General features: G+C 41.2%; 1 protein-coding gene and 1 pseudogene across 4 annotated transcripts in view; both read left to right on the top strand.

The window, feature by feature from the left end:
• The window catches only part of Pip5k1b (phosphatidylinositol-4-phosphate 5-kinase type 1 beta), a 257,063-nt gene that overhangs the window by 51,725 nt on the left and 183,995 nt on the right, over window positions 1-21,343 (top strand). The gene's annotated exons all lie outside the window — the stretch shown is intronic.
• On the top strand, window positions 6,831-7,167 carry LOC126511473 (dynein light chain Tctex-type 3-like; annotated as a pseudogene).

The raw sequence follows: 21,343 nt of genomic DNA, 5'->3' as shown, positions 1-21,343 counted from the left end.
AGATATATTTGTTGACTGAGGTCAGTCTGGCCAACAATCAGATTACAGATAGCAGTTGGTTCTAGTTACTAGGAGCATAAGGAATTGAAAGCTGACTGGAGCTGGGTGCTTCTTCTATTGGTCCTACAGTGAACTTCTGTGAGACCCAGAGTGTGGCGTGGCTCAAGGCCTCTGGCCTGAATGTTGCAAATTTGAATCATTCAGATTTTCTTCTCTATGCTAGTTTGGCCCTTGTGAACTTTGTTAAACTTTGTATGTACAAAACTTCAGAATTCTACACAATTTTGAATGTGTTTTGCATCGTTTCTATGGACAGGCATGAAGAGTTAGGGTAAGAGAAGGAATGGCCGCCTTAGAGATTACAGAAATAATGTGTTCTCTTTCTTTCAGGTGAGATTTCCAGTGTTTGTTCCTTATGTTGTTGCTATGTAGTGGCTCTGTCCTACTTTGGCTTTCTGTTGCTATGATAAAACACTCACCAAAACCAATTCAGTGAGGGAAGAGTTGATTTGCCTTACAGATTACAGTCCATTGTCCAGGAAAAGCCAGGGAAGGAGCTCAGAGCAGGAAGCTGGAGGCAGGAACTGAAGCAGGAATGTAGAGGGTGCCTCCTGGCTTACTTCTCCTGGCTGTCTTTCTTACACAGTGCAGGCTTACTTGCCTAGGCATGGCACTGCCCGCAGTGGGCTGTCCTACACTGTTATCAGTTGCCAGTTAGGACAGTGCCTTGCGGATATAGCTATACACCAGTCTAGATTGGTGTCAAGTTGACAGCTGTGACACATTGCCCTGTAATTCTGAATATCAGTGGCCCCAACCTAGTCTCACTTATATAAATTTAAAAATGCTACAGGTCTGTCTATTTTCTGGAGGCTCTGGTAGGAATCTACTTGCCTTCCATAGAATCTAGAAAGTAGGCCCAGAACCTCCTTTCCTCTTCAAAGCCAGCCATAACTGGTTGAGAAGTCTGCACTTGTACCTCAGGAATACCGACTCTCCGGCCTCTTTGTTCCATAAAGGAGCCTTACAGTGATATCAAGCCCGCCGGATAATTCAGGATAATCTTATTTTAGGTCAGCCGAGTAGCTGCCTCTCACATTGCCGTTCTGTATAAGACAATCATGTCTGAGCTGGTGCTTTTTGTCCCTCCATTCGCTTCTCATTCTAAGTTAGTTAGCTAGAGTCAATGGAAGAAGTTACAACAAATAGCACCCTAGGATAACTAAAGTATTTCTATTCGATGGAAGCTGCCTAATTTCTGGTTGTTTGTTAGTTTTTAAAAAATATTTATTTTAAATTATGTGTACCTCTTTCAGGGTCTGTGAACTCAAGTGCAGGTGCCCTTGGAGGTCAGGGCATCCTGGAGCTTCAGGAAGTTAAGAGGCTTCTGACATAGGTACTGGGAGGCTTCTGACATAGTACTGACATAGGTCTTGGGCACTCTGCAAGAGGAGTAAGTGCTCCTCACCGCTGAGACACCTTCTAGCTGTTTCTTAAAGCTGGCAGCATGCTTTTTCTTAAACCCAGGATTGTGTTCCTGTGTGTAGAAAGACACGTCCTTATAAAGGATAAGGGATGTGTTACCTCATCTTAATTTTTAGATGCCTCAAATATTTTCCCGAGTTCAGGAGACAGTGTTTTCTTCCTCTGATGAGCTGGTGCTTGAAAGTTGTGCAATGCTGTTTTTCTGAATATAAAATCGTAGTGTCCTTGTGAACATGCTCATTAAAATAGAAACATTAGACTATCCTCATTTGCATTCCAGTCCACTCTTTTGAGTAGATTTTTATATCTGGTTCTTGCTATAATTATTTACATCTCGGGTGGAAATGCCACATTCATTTGCAGATTAATTATGCAATTATCAAAAGCCTGGAGAGAGATCTCAAAATTCACTGTTAACAACTAGAGAAAACACAGGAAGCTGAGGAGCTAAAGCCTTGATTTCCTGAATGTCTTTCTACTAGGCCACAAGATTCATACATGCCTTTAGGTTGACAGCGCCATGTAAACTTCCCCTTATGAAGTGATTTGGAGGAAAAGACGTGAGTTGGGAGAGCTCAGTGCCCAAGCTCGGTGTCACATTTACTGAGATCTCTTCTGGGCCTTTCCATCACCCATGAATGCTAGCGAGTGCATCTTCCTCAGTGGCAGGACTTTGAAATGCAATGAACACTCTGTTGTTGCCATATGCTGCAGCTTGTGCGGTGAGACTGTATCACTCCTTGGTCTGTGCAAATAGGGGTCCCCTGGAGTTGTACAGATCAACATGGCAAGCCTTCCCCTGGAGGCCTGGCAGCAGCAGGAGAAGGCCTGCGGCTCAGTAAGGAACAGGCTCACACACTGATTCGCAATTCTTGTGTCCTGTGTGACTAGATGTGTCATGACAGGAACACAGAAGGAGTACCTGACCTCTCCTAGGCTCTGCTGGGGTACCGGAAAAGACTTTTAGAGGGTAAGCCCTGCCTGAACCAAGTCTGGAAGAATCAACAAGTGATGCGGATGGCTAACAAGAAACAAAAGTGAATGATTTCCTTAACCAATCTAGCGTCTAGGAAGAGAAATAAAAGCTGCGTGCAAAAGCATTGTGTACTGCAAGAATCGTGGACACAGCCTCAAATTGTGTCTTTGGGGATTGTCTCCAGAATCCCTAGGGGACACCAAAATCAGTAGATAGTTAAGGACCTGAACATAAAATAACCAAGTTTCTGCATGTAAATCACTTATACCCTCCGGTATATTTGAAACCATCTCTAGGTTAAACATAACACCCAATTCAATGGAAATGCTCTTGCCTTAGTTAGGGTTTCTATGGCTGTGAAGAGACGCCATGTCCACAGCAACTCTTAATAAGGGAAACATTTCATTGGGCCTGGCTTACAGTTTCAGAGGTTTAGTTCACTGTTGTCATAGTGGGAAGCATGGCCGTACACAGACAGACGAGGTGCTGGAGAAAAAGCAGAGAGTTCTACAACTGAATCAACAGGCCACAGGAAGAAAGAGTGACAATGGGGCTAGTTTAAGTTTCTGAAATTTCAAAGCCTGCCCCCACACACCTGCCACCAACTGTGTTGGTGGACACAGTTCCACCAACAAGGCCACCCTCCTAACAGCACGACTCCCTATGAGCCTATGGGGCCATTTTCATTCAAATCATCACAGCTGTGGAAATAATTATTGTGCTACGTTATAGTAAGAGAGAGAGAGAGAGGGAGAGGAAGAGGAAGAGAGAGAGGCTGAAGTTATTGAATGTGGGCCCAGCCCACCCTTTTTAATATAACGTTTTAATCTGTAGTTAGTTGAGTTCATGGCTGTGGAACCCAGAGCAGCAGGGGGCTCCCTAGGTGCCATTGTGACCCAAGTGTGAGATTCGTATGGCTATGTGGGGTGGGGGTGGGGGACAAAGAACTTTGAATCTTTCTTTTCCCTGGTTTCCCATTTAGTAAAACAGTTATTAAGAATTTCAGATGAATTACCCTAAGTAAAATGTTTCAGACGGGGCCTAACAGAGCAAGCGGCACAGGTTGGCAGGTGTTGTTGATGGGGTAATCACAATTTTATTATGCAGGGGTTAAGAAAAAATAGGCAAAGTCTGCACTGCCCATGCCAATGCGTGTTGGCATAATAGTGCTGTTAAGGTTTTGTTTGTTTGGGTTTTTTTTCTGTGTTTTTTTTTAAAGATACAAACTGAAGCTTTGTAGCTATATAAACTTTATTTCATCAGTTTTCCAAAGTTGATGAGACTCTTGTGAATCTGTTCACACAGAGACTGAGGAAGACAAATGCTCACAGGGGCACCATCAGCTGTAATGATGATGTCAAACCGGTATGATTTCTTCTTGTGCACTGGTAAACCTTGAGCCTGTGTGTAACATTCGGTGGCTTCTTAGGGAGGGATGGGAGTGGGAGCGAATGCAGGTGATGTGATGGAGGGCTAGTCTCATCAGGCGTGGGTGGCTGCCTCCCTGACTCATCCCTGCTCCTCTACCCCCTGCCAGCTAGGCACCATTTACTGCAAGCCTGGCTTTTGTCTGGGAATGCTGGTGGCCACTGTGCATTTTTCCACTGTCTCCTTTTACGGACGTCTCCTTTTTTGACTTTTCAATGTCCAGTTACTTGTTTGTAGTAAGCACTGTTTGGTTCCATCTTTTGCTTTAGCGTGCAGGGTGTGGTGTGGCTTCCTAGTTTCTTGTGATTCTCTTTAAGTTGTTGGCTGCTCTTGGAGATACTTTAAGGTTTATTTTCATCTCAATAAGAAGTGGTCTCCATAGCATTTATTTGTCTGTTGCTTTTGGAAGCTATTTTGTGGCGTGTTTCTGGGAATGGTAGGTAAGCCCACCACTGTGGGTGAATACACACATCTATTAATTATGTAAGACACCTTTCCATTTCCAAGTACCATCTTTCGCTAAGCTGATTATTGTTTAATTTTGCTTTGGAAACAGGGTCTTACTGTGTAACCTGGCTAGCCTGGAACTCGCTATGGAGGGGGAGGGAGGGAGGGAGAAGGAGGGTAAGAGAAAGAGGGAGAGACAGACAGAGACAGAGAGACAAGAAACAAAGTGAATGGTTTCCTAGGCCAATCTAGCAGTCTAGGCAGAGAAACAGAAAAACAGAGAAACTGCAGGAATTGTAGACACAGCCTCAAATTTGAGAGACAGAGACAGAGAGTGACAAAGAGACACACACATGCACACACACACACAGAGACACACATGCACGCAGAGAAACAGACAGACAGAGATCTGCTTACCTCTGCCTCCTTAGTGCAGGGATTAAAGATATGCACCAACATGCCAGGCCCTAAACTGCTGTTCTAATGACTAATTTTTTACACTATACTTTTACGTGATTGTTTAGGGACCTGTAGTTGAATGACTGAGTTGGGAGACAAAGCCTTGTCTTGTGAAGTAGCTGTATTTATCTAATAGTAAACAACTTTTCAAGGCACTGGACGGTAGGCCTCTAGAATTTGATTATCTTCCCACTGCCTTTAGGGATGTAAACATTCCCACATCCGACTCATGGTTACCATTGAAGACTAGAGTGTTACTTGTATGTTCCACCAAAGGTTATAATGGTAGATAAATTTGCACCAGTTTGTCAACTGTTGGCAGACCGCAAGAATTTACCCTAGTTACTGTTGCGAAAGTTGAATCTTTCGTTCTCTCCTCTATCCAAAGGTCCTAGTTGTGTCTCTGAATTATAAACATGTAAATAGCCAGAAAGTTTGGTTTTATCCTTTAAATTGTAACCCTCAGCATTCCTTTAGTGATTTTTATTAAAATGCTGAAGATCATAAAATATGATGCGTGCATTTTAAGTACAACTAGACTTTTGAAAAGTAAAAAAGCCACGCTACTACTCTGCCTTTGGGCTGTGCGTTCTGGGAACTGTTTTTAAACATTTTAACCAAAGTGCTCTGATAGAATTACAGTTGCTGCTGGTTATCTTGAATTCACTTGCAGGTTGTTTGTTCTTACTGGTTTTCTTTTTCTTTTTTTAAATGAAAAAGTGAGCATTCGCCATGTGTTGCTCTAAAGGAAATCAGTCACAATTGTTCACAACAAAAGGCATGTTTTAAAATGAAAGCTCTGAGCAAAACCACTCTGGGTTTTCATACTTGCAGCAGGACAGATGTTGGCATTGTGATGAAGCAGAGTTTGCTTCTCTTTGGCGTCACTGTAATGGTCCATTCCCTGGAGCAGCTGGAGATGAGATTGTGTTGTACTGAAATGTTGATCAGATGCTTACACTGTGATGAGTGTTGACTGTGTTATACTCAATTCTGTGCTGTAACGAAACATACTCGGTCTGAATCTTTATTTGATGGCACGCGGAGAAAAATTGTTGCCCTCCTTTCTCTGGGTCAGAATAAATTTAAAGTAAAACTCTAAGCAATAGGACCAGAGATGTCCTTAAAAGTAGAAGGCATTCTTTCCTATAATCCTGCAGCAAAATAGGACCTGAGATTTTGAGAAACAAATGTAATTTGTTTGGGCTATCTTGTATGTAGATAGATATTATGCAACCTTATAAGGTGATTTGACGACTTCCTCAGAAGGAATAATGGACACATTATAGGGTCAGCAATGTTTGAAAATGCACAATTTTAAAGAAAAGCTAAAAAAAGAGAGCCCTACTTTTTGTCATTACCTCTCAGGAGAATGGGAGTACCACAGTTGAGGCGAATGCAGTGAACATGCCCAGGTCTTCTTTGGGATGTCACTGCTATGGGCTTTCTCAAGGACTTTTACCAGGCTGTGGAGTGCTTATCTCTGACCTAGATGTTCTGAACTAAGAAATTTAGTTTGAGAAAACAATTTGATTGGTAAGGGCCATTATATCAAATGCTGGGAATACTGTAAGTTTTTATCAACATGTAATTAAAGTGTGGTTCTTTTATCTATTGGATGCCTTGTAGCTGTATAAAATGAGGCTTGCAAAGAGATATGGCATAATGATAGGAAAATATGTCTTTGTAGTCTCAGGGGAGTAAAGGAGGCACAGTGAGACTTGTGGTTATCTGCTATACAGTGTTATAACAAGTCCACGATATAGTCATACTTCACATACATTGAAATTGAAGGTATAAATCTTTGTTGCTATAGAAAAGGTGTTCATAGTAGATAATATGGAAATGGCAAGTTAGCGCGCATTGGAAGTATAAAACAGACAGGCATGAATATAGATGAACACCCAGAGTGTTTCTGTGCCAATACCACAGGCAGTTATTTCTGAGTGGTGAGATTATTGGTAATTTTCCATGTGTTACTTGCGTGCTTTTAAATTTTTGTATAATTAACAAATATCTCACAGCCAAAGTCACCATGCAGGGGTACCAGAGGTCCTGCAGCAAGATTGGCTCCGATGCTGATACTCTAGTCAAAGAGTGTTGATGGAGTCTTAGGTGGTGAGGGTTAGTCAAAACAACCAGTGGGCCGCAAGCATAGTGTACAATCCCCAGGGCACTTGGTTAAGTGGGGGAAAGCTTATAAATACACTGTGATTGTGCGGTGGACCAGAGGAGTGCATATGGCGTTCGCATGGCCAGCTCCTGTTCGGGATGTTAAGTCTGATGGAACCTGTACTGTAAGATGGGAGAACCATCTGACATGAACCACAGACTGCATCATTAATGTTTTTGCAGCCGTCATTGTCCTGTAACCAACTGAACATGTTGAGCTAGAGCCAGTAACTTAAGCATTTGTGAGTGTATCCTTCCCTAAACCGAGTTACTTAGTAATGGGCTGGATAGCAAGTGTGCAATATGCTTCAAAGCTATCATCAACAGCAAAATCCTGAAAATTATAAGCAAAAGTTGGCAGATTATCTCATTAAAAAATACCAAAAGTCTCGTTTATATTAGAAAGAGTAAAGATAAACAAGAGTAGAATTTTTTTTTTTAAAAGGAGGAGGCTAAAAGTGCAGAAGGAAGGACTAAGTGGGAGAAGGAAAGAATGAGCCAGAATGAACCAGGGGATGAGTGGAGGGAGGAGTGGAAGACAACTGAGAACAAACGTACCCATGCCTATGAAGAAGCCATGACGAAACCCATTCCTTTGTACACTGTCTACACAATTAATTTTCAATCAAAGGAGAGCTAGGGTAGGGATGTAGCTCAGTGAGTATGCCCCGCATGCTCAAGGCCCAGGTTTCTGGACTTCAAGAAGAAGAGAAGTCACCAAAGATACTGTGAGCTACCATGTAAACCCCTGTGGGGATACCTAGTGGTCAGTGTGTCTACAAAAACCTAGTGGTCAGTGTGTCTAGAACCATTTACTTTATCAAAGTGACTTCCAAAAGAGAGTGGCCATGAAGGAAATGAAATGGTTATCAAGAGGTAACCGTTGAACTCAAAAGGAAAGACCCAAATGGTTTAATAAATGCCCCAATGCTGATATTAAGGAGGGCAGTGTCACTGCTTATAGAAGTCTTTGAGTCACGGGGAATAAACTCCTAGAGCCTTCCCATAAAAGTTAGTGAGTGGTCATGTGACTATTTCACCTTTTCAAATATAGTGTTTTTATGAATAATTTTGAGAATTTCATGCATATATACACTATATTTTGATCATATTCACCATCCACTCTAGCCTCTAGCTCCTTCCTGGTCCATTCTCACTCCCAACTCTGCACCCCCCTTTCTTAAATGGCACACCTAGTCCAGTTTGTGCTACCTGTAAACTCACAGGTGTGGAGCCATCCACCAGAGCTTAGGTGATTTACCAGGACCATGCCCTTAAAAAAAAACCCAGCTCTTCCTTTCTCAGAAGCCATCATTGTCAATAGTTCCTCAGTGAGGGACAGAGGCCCACATGGGAATGTTAATGGGTCTTGTACACGTCCTGTGCAGGCAGCACAGCTGGTGTGAGTGCTTGGGTGCAGTGGTCCTGTCATGGCCAGAAGACACTGTTTGACTCCAGCCCCCACCCCTGCCACCTCTGTCTCTGATACTCATTCTGCCTCTCCTCAATGGTCTCTGAACCTTGAGAGATAGATGTGTGATATAGATGCCCCACTTGTGACCGAGCACTCCACAGTCTGGGAGATGTGATGTGGTTTAGAGATAGGTCAGCCTTCTCTAAAGATACAGATTTGAGCGCTGTCAGCATACTGACCTTAGCAAACACTGAAGGAGTGCCTGCTTGAAGTGAGAAAAGAATTGAGGGAACAACAGGGAGCAATCCCGAGGGATAGAAAACATCCTCACCCTGTGATGGATGCCCTTTTGACTTTAAAGAAACCATTTGCCCCCTTTCAACGTTCATTTACTTGCTGACAAGCATTTGGGTAGGGGACTTCTAGTTTCTATTCCTTTGCAGGAGTCTTTATGACTGCTTTGGGATGAATACGGAATATTACTTAATTTTGTGATTTCGATAATATCTCTTGACTCATACACTTAGATGAACTCCCTATTTTTATCTGATGAGAAGGGTGGTTGGATATTGTCGGATTTTTCTTTGGGTCACCAGTTCGCAAATAATGACTTATGAAAGCTTGGCCTTAGCTTACACTTGTCCCACTAACTCTTATAACTTAACCCATATTTATATTAGTCTATATTCTATCACATGGCTTTTACCTCTCTCCCATTCTATATGTCTGACTCATTCTGTGGGTCCATGGCATCTCATGAGCTTGATTCATCTCCTACTTCCTCTGTCTCTGCCTGAAAGTCCCACTCACACCTACTGCCTAGCTATTGGTCTTTCAGCTTTTTATTACACCAATCACAGTAATACCTCAGAGCAATACCTCTACACAGTATACACATATCTACATTTCCCCCTTTTTGTCTAAATAAAAGGGAAAGGTTTTAACTCTAATGTAGTAAAACTAAGTGCAATCAGAACAATCATCAGGTAAGAATTACATTCACAATGTCCAGTGCATTTGTATTTGACAAATTCAGAGAAAATACTGTATTATCTGTCTTATCTTCTTGAGTCCAAAGTTTTATACCTTAACTACTTTTTATCATAGCTTGTATTATCATTCTAAAAAAATACCATTTTGCATCTTAAAGCATCTTCTTAGATAAACAGCTTAATGTCTCTCAACCCATACACTTTACTGATGTGGCATTCCCCTCTGTATGTTATGAATATGTTTTATTACCATTGGTTAACAAAGAAGTTGTTATGGCCTATGGCAAGGCAGCATGTAGGTAGGTGGGAAAACTAATCTGAATACAGGTAGAAGGCAGAGTTAGGTAGATGCCATATAGCCACCCAAGAAGCAAGAGGTAAGCAACCACGAGCCTTGTGGTAAAATATAAAATAATAGAAATGGGTTAATTTAAGATGTAAGAGCTAGTTAGAAATATGCCTGAGCCATCAGCTAAACATTGTCATAACTAATATAGTTTCTGTGTGATTATTCAGGTCTGAGTGGCCAGGTAAAGAAAGAATATTCTCCATTTACAAGTGGTGCCCAATATGAGGCAAGAATATCCACATAAAGCCTCTCCAATTACATTTTACCTCTTTTGTGTTTCTTTTCTGAATTTGGTAACAAGGAAGACTATAACTATAACTATCTTGTATATCTGGCTCCAAAATAAATTCACAGAGACTTAATATTAATTATAAATGCTCATCTAGTAGCTCACACTTATTACTAACTAGCTCTTACAACTTAAATTAACCAATTTCCATTAAACTACATTCTGCCATATGGTGTTACCTCTCTTTCATCTTGAACTTCCTGTTTCCTCTTCGTGTCTGGCTAGTGACCCCCTGACTCTGCCCTTCTTTCCAGTGTCCTTATCTGGTTCTCCTGCCTAACCTTGTCCTGTGAATATCATCTATCTATCTAAATATATCTATTTATGAACTTGAAAATATACCTAACATGACTATAAGTTTGACTATTATAGATGAATAAGTATTAATCTGTATTTCTTAATTATGCATTACACTTTTAAATGAAATGAATAAATGTGATACCCTAAACAAGAGTAGAAAAATATATACTGTATAACAAAATTAACTTTAAACTTGTATCAATAAGCCAAAAACCATACCAATGTGAAATATTTTGATATTAATAGCTGTTTTTAAAAGTAGATTCAATAATCTATCCTTTTTCTCCTATAATTTGAATATCATGTTTTCCTTTTTTCCTTTAGAAAAAGATCTTTGACTTTAACTCCTTTGTTTAGATTCTTTTCCTGACTATGATCAATAACAACTTGTAACCAACCCCCATTAAATGAAAACAACCACCCATAATCCATCTTTTGGAAATGTGAGCATTGTTCTCTAGACTACTTCCTGTTGTTTGGGAGGTGTTGGTATCTTTAGGGAAACCTTGCTAAAATCAGGATAATTGTTAGGTCTTGGCTGGAGTATTTTGGGGGCTGGATCATCTCAGTCAGCAGCCTTGAATCTGTTTTGTTTTCAGAATTCTGAGGGGACTATAACAAAGGCATTCTGAGAGGCTGCATCACCTGGGCCCCCTGTTTTCATTGGTGTTTGATCCCCTTGTTCTGAAAATACATAAACCTTTAAAGGTAACATACACTACAAGTATGGGATATGTAATGTGCACAAATCAGTTAAAGGTGATTTTTTTTTTGCTTTATGTTTGAGCAGGTAAAATATACAGTATGTGTTTTGTAGTTTTGAAGGTTTATTTCTATATATCTGTAGACAGGATTTTCAGGGGGTCTTCATTGATCAACCTGATCATCTTTAACCTGAATGAATCCACAGCATCTCACTTCCTCTGGAAATAAAAGCATAACCTATTCCCCAAAGCAACACACCGTTTTACTTTCAGTTTGAAATCAAGGTATTTTTGAAATGTACAGGTTGAGTTAATCTAGCAGCTTTCATATGGGTGCTGCTATTGGACAGTCGGCTTCTTTATTAAACCAATCACAGACAAAAAAAAAAGTCAAAGACAACACCGAATTCAGAGTCTCTGTGCATATTTACATAAATTTTTCTTTTATATTACTTTACTCCCTTTTAAGGACTTTACTATTATTTTAAAACTATTTTTATGACTATCTATACCCTTTTTCTTTTCTCTCCCAAGCCTTTGTGTATTTTTAACAGACTGTAACCTATTTAGAGGTTTTTTTCCCATCTGGATCTGCCTTTGCTGAGTATCTGTATTGTTTGTTTGTTTGTTTTGATTGCATGAGATGAGTCTTCACCTGCTGTATTAGTCACCAGCATGGTGCAACTTAGTGCATGGCATTGGTGTCTGACTCCTTTGGGTCCCTGAGAGCTTAGCTTCATTGTGGAGGTATTGGCAAAGGCCACATTTACCGCCCCAGCTCTGGGAAATTGTTGGGTCCATGGTGCCACCAAGTATCATGCTGCCTGTTCCTCATAAACCCCATTTAAGTGTTTATTAGCAGGGCCTCTTAAAAGAGCTGTGCTGACTAGCAGCTAGCACCAAGCCAAGGAAGCTACCTTTTAAAGGAGCTGCACCTCTGTGAGTGGTATCAAGCTTACCCAGGTAAAGGTGGTTACCAAGAAGCTGTGTTTGACTGTGTTTCATGTGTTTGGAACCTGCCTCCTTTACTTTTAAGGTTGTATGTGAATCTATGCTGCTGGATGTTTGGGCACCTTTTGTAGGTGGAGTTTCTCTGTGCCTCAACAGTAACTACCAAATAACCACATGGAAACTTATTAATTATAAATGCTTGACTAATAGATAGCTCGGGCTTATTACTAGCTAGCTCTTACATCTTAAATTAAAGCATTTCTATTAATCTATATTCTGCATGATATAACATGGAGTTACCTCTCTTTTATCTTGGACCTCCTGCTTCCTCTCTGTGTCTGGCCAGTGACCCTCTGATTCTTTTCTTCTTTCCAGTGTCTGTAATCTGGTTCTCCCACCTAACTTTGTCCTGTGCTGGACAGTCGGCTTCTTTATTAAACCAATCACAGTGACATATATTCACACTTGTATAAAGGAATATTCCACACTATTTTATCTTCAGCTCTATCAGAGATCTGAGAAGGATATAATATTACCTAAGTAAACAAGAATGAAGAATGCAAAACTTTCAAAGCTATAGGAATTACAGAAATAGCTGGCTGCTTGGATAGTCACCCAGGGTTTCTCTGAAACATTGGGGCATCCATCTTTGGCCTACAATTGAAGACATCAAGCCTGCTAAAAATTTTTTTAAAAATTTTGAGACACAGGAAACTAGCAAGCTTGAAGCACCTTGGTATTTATGAGGTCAATAGCAAATGATGATTAACACCCTGCCTGAGTGTTCAATGCTTAGCTCCTTACTCTGCTAAGATAACTTAGTCAACCTCTCAGAGTCTTATTTCCCACATCTGTACAAGAAGATAATGATCCTGGCAATTCTTAGCAAGGGGTTGAGGAATGTTCCCAAAATATTTAAAAGCTACCTGGGACAGATGCCCTCTCTAGGTGTAAGCTGCCGTTCTACATTCACAGGGACAGGGGCACTGTGTGGTGAAGAAGCGGCTTCATTTCGGGGACAGACATTCTCACAATAAGAGTGTGGGACCAGTGAGTTGACTCTGAGGAGAAAGGTGCCTACCGCCAGGACTAAAGGCCTAAGCTTGACGTCGGTAACCCACAGGGTGGAAGGAGAGACGCAACCCCTGCAAGGTGGCTCTGACCTCCACTTCTGCATGCTGCACATGTGCACCTGAACACAAAAATAAAATATAACTTAGAGAATGAACTGAAGGGAGCGAAAAAGAAAAATCCTCACTGCTTCCTTATATGTGGGAAATTTAGGTGACTGAACTCTGTGGGTCATAAAACTCCATTTCCTGCCTACAAACCGAGCTATGGGTTTCAAAGCCATGCCTACTAAATTTCAGTCGCATTCAGTTTAACAGTTTGCATGGGACAGGCTTCAGAGCGTCTAGCCCTTCCTGTTTTATATTGCATTTGGTGTTCTGTTTGGCTCAGAATACAGCTGTGTACAAAAGTGACCACAAACCACAAGCTCTCCTCTTTCTCTGTAATAAAACCTTACTATCTTCAAGTGTCTTGGAAGCTAGGAAACTCATGGCTGTGTCATCCTCTCAGCCAAAAGAATTCCTAAAACTTGTTGCTTAGGAGGCTTTAGGGTGTTAGCTTCAGAGTCCTTTAGAACATTTTCCTTTTCCTTAGAATCTATTGGTTTCAGCTACTTAAAGGCAAAGACATGCGTCTCATGTCACATTGGCTGTTGACACTGGGGTCTCCAGTTTCTTCCTCTTAACTTCATATGTATATTAAAGACTGAGTTCAACTTGTTTGTCAGGCACAGTGAAATGTGTGTACCCCTGTGCAACGTTCTGTGTGCTGAGGACAGTGGCCTGTCTGTAGTAATTCAAAGCAGGGTTTTAAATGAATAAATAAAAATAAGCCTCTAGGATTAGTCCCATTGAACGTTCAGCGCAAGCAGGGAAGGGTGCATTGCTGCAGGGATTAGCAAATGGTTGGCTGTGGAGAACAGTATCCATGATCCAGCCACATTCTGAGTGATGGACAGCCTCAGCACTGTGCCACCCATCTTTCCTCCGACACACAGACTCAGAGCAGGCACCATAAACGCATGCTTTGGCTCATGCTTTGTTCCAGAACCCTCTGCCTGGTTGTTAAAGGCGCCCTTTGATTCATACCTACCAAGTCACAGAAGAGCCCTGCCTTTAAAATTGCTACACTCTGAGGGAAGATGAGGTGAGACTCTCCTTCCATGGATCAGCCTAGGAGTGAGGAAACTCAAGTCTAGAGCGAGATCAGCCTGTGATCAAAGCACAAAGCATGTTAACAAAGGAAACCTGTTTGTGTGGGGCCTTTGCTGTCTGCACACCTACTGATGACACCCTATTATTTGACTCTTACAACAAAGTCTGTGTCCCCATTTCACAGATAAGGAAAGTAAAGCCTAAAGAAGTTTCATGGTTGATGCAAGGCCACAGTGCTGAAAGTATAATAATCTGATTTCAGGTTTGGTCTCCTCTTTGATTATAGTCCTGCTGAGTGCTAACTTATAGAGATCGTATAGAAAATTTCTAAATACACACGTTAATCAGCTTTTCGTTACTCTAACGAAAGACCTGAGGCAATCCACTTAAAAAGAGGAAAAGCTCATTGGGGCTGATAGTTTTGAAGGCTCCAGTCCACAGTCCTTTGGCCTTATATTTGGAGGCAGTGTATTATAGTGGGAGCACATGGTAGAAGAATCCTGTTCATGGAGCAAGAGATTGATGTGTTCACAGTTCCTTCAAGAGTATAATCGCTAGTGGCACAAAACCTCCTTCATTAGACTCCTTCAAAGGCTTCCCCACCTCACAGAACACGCATGATCTGGAAGGGCCAATTATATACATGCAAACAGATTCCCAGACTTTTGAACATTTTCATTTTATTAACTTTATATGTTACATAAAATCTATCAGTTCTCTTTACTTTATACATGGTTTGAAAGTGATCATGTGTTTTCCCCCTTCTTGACAAACGCACTGAATCTTACAAGGAAAAGGATAGTACAGGAAAAGAGAAGGTTATGCCAAAGATGGATGCTTATAATGTTGAAATATGTGAGAACAAGACATTCCAACCCTATTTTCTACTTTATCTAAAAGATATAAAGGAACAAAGAGTATGGACTAGGAAGATATTTAAACTTATAATTTAATTTCTTTACTGATATTCTGCCTTGAGAAAAAAATTGAAAGTAACTAGCATCCTCATCTGTTTACATGAAGCTGGCTGAAGGCATGAACCGAGCGTAAGCCTCTCCCCTTCCTAACTTTCAACTTCTTCTACATAAATATGGCTCCGTGCAATGGCATGATAGCTTCTAAAAGCTTATTAAAAGTATTATTTAAAATGAAAGCTGAGAAGGGTCTGAAGATCTCCATCACCTTGGTAAATTTCTTACTGTCTTTTCTCCCTTTATAGTTGGATAGATAAGAGTCCCTTGAAGGTATACACCATAGACCTCTCAATAATGTAGAGTTGGGACACCTGGTAAATTTGTGAGACTAATAATTCTATTTCATTGCAAGGTGTTGGTAGCTAGACTTGTGACACTACACCTATATCCATTGCCCGCCTGTGCTTCGACAGTCCCCAATGAGCTCTTTAGATACTAATTGAATTGCTCCATCTTGTATTGTGGGGGTACCACCAAGACAACAAAGCCAACCTGGGTTGAACACAGTACATGAAGCTTGCCACAGAGGTAGATAGTAAAGATGGTGAGCTGGGCCTCTTTCTTTTCTGCTTCCTCAGAAGTAGCCAGCTTTGAAGCACTATGGTAGCAGGGCCAAGGCCCACTCGGAGCTCTTTTGGTGGTGTTAAAATGGTCCCAGGAAATTTTCAGTGCTTTGTGAGGCCACTGGAGTCTGGGTGTTGGAGGCCTCAGGCAGATGTAGCTTCAGGGTGTTCCTGTTTGCTTTCTACCTACTCTCAAGGACTGAAAGCTGATCTTTCACCCACAGTGTCACTGGATGGAAACTTAACATTCCAGTTTAGAGTTAGAACTGAGGTTGATGTTTGCACAAAAGATCTTCCTTCCCCGTGAAGTGTGTTCCTACTCCTCTTCTTTCCTCCTCTATTTACATTCCAGGTCCTTGTGGACATTTTGAGATCCAATGCTATACGTAGTGAACCACATACATTTCAAGTGTTTGTATTTGATACATATTTACTACACATATGCACACCTTGTCTCTAGTACGCAAATCAGTGTGGGGCATCTTCTGTGTTCCACCTGGTCAGTACAGCCACTATTTTGACTACTTTGAGTTATTTTGAACACCAAAGGAATAGAGTGGGCATGGTGACATAGGCTGACATGGGATAAGCTTCTGTATGTTGTGAATATATTTTATTACCATTGGTTAATAAAGAATCTTATTTGGTCAATAGCCAGGCAGAATAGAGCCAGGAGGGAAATCCAAGCAGAAACACAGAGGGAAAGAAGGTGGAGGCAGAGTGATGCCAGCAGCTGCCAGGGAAGCAAGATGAAAGGTAACAAGCCACAGCCTCGTGGTAAAATATAGAATAACAGAAATGGATTAATTTAAGTTGTAAGAGCTAGTTAATAAGCTTGAGGTAATAGACCAAACAATTTACAATTAATCTCAGAATGGTTATTCAGGTATTGGCAGGCGGGAGAGAATATAGGTCTTTAATCCTGGTACTTTGGTGTAACATGAAGGCCTACTTGTTTGGGTTTCTGTCCTCCTACCAGGTCCCACAGCCGTTTGCCCCAAGGAAAATCACAGAGAGGTCTACATAAGTTATAAACTGATTTGCCCATTAGCTCAGGCTTATTAATTCTTATAACATATATTAACCCATTATTCTTATCTATGTTAGCCACATGGCTCGATACCTTTTTTGGTGGGCAGGTCACATCTTGTGTGTCTGGGCAGGACTGTGGAGGAATGGGCTTCTTCCTTCCCTGAATTCTGTTCTCATTGACCCACCTCTACTTCCTGTCTGGCTGTCCTGCCTATACTTCCTGCCTGGCTACTGGCCAATCAGTGTTTATTTAAAATATAATTGACAGAATATAGACAATTGTCTTGCACTTTAGGAGGCAGGGGAAGTCTGTCAGATCTCTGTGAATTTGTGGCTAGCAAGGTCTACATAGTGAGCTCCAGGCCAGCTAAGACTACACAGGGAGACCTAGAAAGACCCTGTTTAAAAATAAAACAAAATACGACCATAGAGTACACACTGTGTTTGAAATCTTCTATCCAAGATTATGCTATGATCCAAGCATCTTTTTTGAGTGAAAAATGCCATTGTCTAAGTTATGTATTTGTTCCTTTGAGGGTATCTGGGTGGATTTTGACTTGGGATTTTTACAAATAGTAAATCAGGAATATTCTTCTTTTATTAGAACTCAGCACTCATCTCTCTTGGGTTCTCAGTATATCCAAAATTAGTGCATATATTCTTTTTTTATGCTGACATTTTTTCCTAATTGATGTACCAGTGAACATTCCTAAGTTCCTGTGTTTTCAGAGTACAATTTTCTTTTCCTTTAGATTAATGATGCCAGCCAGTGTTGGAGGTTGAGACATTTGCTACTCATCTGAGATTATACCCATAAACATACATGTGTTTACATTTTTTCATTTATTTGGTATAGATTGAGAGGTAGAAATTTGCCTTGCCGTATGCCCAAAGGCTTACCAGTAAAAAATGAAAAATGTCACAGAAATGAAAAAAACATTAATTTTAAAAATCAAATATTAATTATAATACCTGAAGAGACATCTAGTTTTATGGTGTAGAAGTGAACATGAATTTCAGCTGTACACATATAATATTTAATTTATAGAGTGAAACCAGAAAGACTGTTCAACTAGGGCTTGGTCCTTTAGATTCTGCCTCTCACAATTCATTTGCAACAGTTTGAATTGCATTTTATGACTTCGATTTTCTCTCATTTGTTCTTGATTGCCTTGAGAGGAAGCAGTAACTCAATATATTAAACTCCATTTAGAATCTTCATCTCTGAGCATTTTAGTTCTGTCAAGCATGTGCCAGCAGAAGGTTGAAAAGAGACGGAACCACAGGGCTCTAGTTTATTGGGTTACATAATGGTCCATTCAAGTCACTTACCTGTGTGGGCCGGAGGGCAATATAACCAAGAATAATATTCCTGGCACTAGAAAGAACTCTCACAGGAAGAGGTGCCTAGGATCAATCTAGAAAAGCCTGTTAGGCTAGCTTTCCAAATAACAGTCTTCACTTACTTCCCTTTTGGACAGACTTAGATTATTTCAGCCATTCACTATAATTCATTCACACAATGGCTCCAGAAACACTGAATAGTCTATGGCAGGCCATGCTCTTGATTCTGGGCATATGGCCCAGAGCAAAATTGGTTTTGCTCATAAGGAACTTAAATTTTTAGGTGGGGAAGAGGCAAGAAAGCATTGACGTAGGAATAGAGATTAGAGTGAGATGGAAGTAGGGACAGAGAGACGTGATTCTCCCACAGGAAATAAAAACTGGATAAGAGGCTTGGAAATGCAGGCAGACTATAGGAAACTGCTTTTTTTTTTTTTAAGGTAATGTCAGAGAGAACAACCAGTGTCACTTCATTGTGGAACTGAGCAGTGGGGATGACCACCAGAGGAGGTCATCTATGAGGATTAGGGCAGTGTCTAGATAGGCTTCAAGGCAAGGAGGCCCCTGGGGTTGGAAGTTTTTAGAGACGAGGTCAGCAGGAGGGCAGAGAGTCGTCAGGAAAGCCATGGCCATTGGGATGATCTTAGCCTTTTTCAAAAAAACACACAAAAATCTAAGGATTCTGAATAAGAAAGCAATAAGTCAAATTTTAAAAAATGATTTTAAAAATGAAAATTGGGTAAAGTGAACTATACGGGAAAGGCATGGAAGGAAAACAAAAAGAGACCTCTAACTGGTGCGGCATAAGTGGTTTACTTTGTGGGATTATCAAAAATCACTGTACTTTAATAATTACATTAGTACCTGGACATCAGACATGGGTAAACAATGATTGGCTTATTAGCAATAATTAGTAATCTTCTACAGATACAGATGTTTTAAAATACATCCTATGTCTAAGAGTCTTTCATTACCTCCTATTTTATGAACATTTTTCTCCCTCTGCTGTTTAAGTTAATGGACCGTTCCTTGTACACATCCATATCTGAGACTTGTCTCTCTTCATCTTCTGAGTATAAAGGTGTCCCCCAAATCCTTCTGCTATTCCCAGCTTTTAGAGCATCCTTCTGTCTTAAGAATTAATCATCAAATTCTCCCACAGTCCCTGTGAAACCCATCAAGCAGCAGCATAACAGTTTTCAAATTAGGACCTTGGTTCAGGCCTTTGTTCTTCCATATTATTGGCAGTTGGGCCTTTTGAGATTTTTTTTTGACAACTGACCCTTTCAACAACATCAGTAACTAATTTATAACATATAACTTATAGACCAGTTTAATTTATAAAACTGCAATCAGGAGAAAACGGGACTTTGCAGTGCTGAAATGACTGGGAGCAATAGACACTTAAATCATTGGTTCGTTCCATCTGCTGTTATTTGCCATCCCTTCATCTTTGAAACATCTGGCAGATCCTAAAACATGGCTCTCATTGTGTCATTCTTGTCAAACTCTGAGCAGCAGCCTACTACTTCCCATGTTAAATATAGAAACTTCTGCAGGCGCTCGCATCTCCATTCTGACACCATCTTTCCCCATTATTCTTCTCCAGGTAGTAACTTCATCTATTAGTCAAGTTCACTATGCCGCAGTCATCTTTTCCTTCTATATAAAACATCACCCATTATAATCCTGTCCTTCAAATCCTCTCTCACACCACTTCCTTTACACTGCCACCAATATGCAAATGAGTCCCGAAACGCCATTGCCATTGCACGTAAAGACATCAGTAAGCATGCTAAGACTGTACCCACAGAGGCCAGGTTCTCTACGGGTGTTACTTAGGCTCTGGTTTTCCCTGAAAACTGGGGTCAATAATACCTACCCATGAGACTGTTGTGAGGATTTAATGAATTATGGCAATGTGCAAATTAGTTCTGTAACCGACACGAACACTTAGCATTGTCTTTATCTTCAGGACCCATATTTAGAAGACACTTCAAATAAAACCTGTTTGACATGGAAGACAGGAGGCTTGGAGAGCTGTGCAATGCTGAATGCCACTGATCCCTGTAACCTCCGTTCTTTTTTTTTTTCCAGCTGAAAAAAAATTACTACCCAAAGTGGCCACATTTGTATCTAAAGGTCACTCCAACCCTACCAAAACTGAACTCTTAACCTCCACCCGTGTACCTTTCCTATCTATTTGATATTACCATCTAAATTACTTATTTCTTTGAACACCTAAATTTAATCTCCTGGCCAGTCTTACTGTTTGAACCTCAAATCATGTCGTGTCCATCCACTTCTCCCCACCACCTCCTCTACAACCCTAGTCCCGCACTCTGCTTTCTGCTTCCTAATTTTGTGTGCCTCTTGCCCTTTTTAAGCTCATTTTCCACTGGTTTTTAAAACATACACCAAGCTTAGTGTGATGTTGTCTGCCCTGAGTCCTGCTTCCTTGGGGGCTGAGATGCATCCTGGAGCTCAGGAGTTTGAGGTTAGCCTCAGCAAAAACATAGTCTTGACTCCATCTCAAACAATAACATACAAATAAAACACACGCCTATTGTAACCCTGCCTAACACTCCCCAGTGGCTTCTCATTACAGAATAAGAAATACTCAGCCCTCTGCCCTCTCAGGCCACAGTCCCCATCACACTTTGACTATCCCCCCCCCCCCCCCCCCCCCCCCCCCCCCCCCCCCCCCCCCCCCCCCCCCCCCCCCCCCCCCCCCCCCCGCTTTTCCCCAGACCAGTGGATGTCTTGGCGCNCCCCCCGCCTGCTCACCCGCTTTTCCCCAGACCAGTGGATGTCTTGGCGCTTAACATTGGTTGGAACACTCAGTCCCCTACAGTCCACAAGACTTGTTATTTATAACTTAACTTTACCTAGTTGCCCCTTAACCTCTTCTATCGGTAGTGCCCTATCACACCATCCTACTTTTACCCCCAAAGGCTTCCCGCCAAAAGTCCCCTATTTGGTCACTACCCCCATTCCCACCCAGTAGAAACCAAATGTCCTCACACAAGTCTCATTTCCTGGAACTAGCTCTGTAGACCAGGCTGGTCTCGAACTCACAGAGATCCGCCTGCCTCTGCCTCTGGGATTAAAGGCGTGCGCCACCATCGCCCGGCTCAAGTCTCATTTCCTAAGCACAGTACCTGGTACACAGTAAGTAGGCATGCTGGGATAGGAGATTTGACTGATTGAATGAACAAATACAATCCCTCTTTTAATGA

Source organism: Alexandromys fortis, unplaced genomic scaffold (genome assembly GCF_014885135.2).
Source record: "Alexandromys fortis isolate MF-2015 unplaced genomic scaffold, M_Fortis_MF-2015_v1.1 scaffold_10, whole genome shotgun sequence".
In the NCBI taxonomy this organism is placed as follows: Eukaryota; Metazoa; Chordata; class Mammalia; order Rodentia; family Cricetidae; genus Alexandromys; species Alexandromys fortis.
Note: the sequence above shows the minus strand (reverse complement) of the source record. Positions and strands in the feature narration are given on the sequence as shown.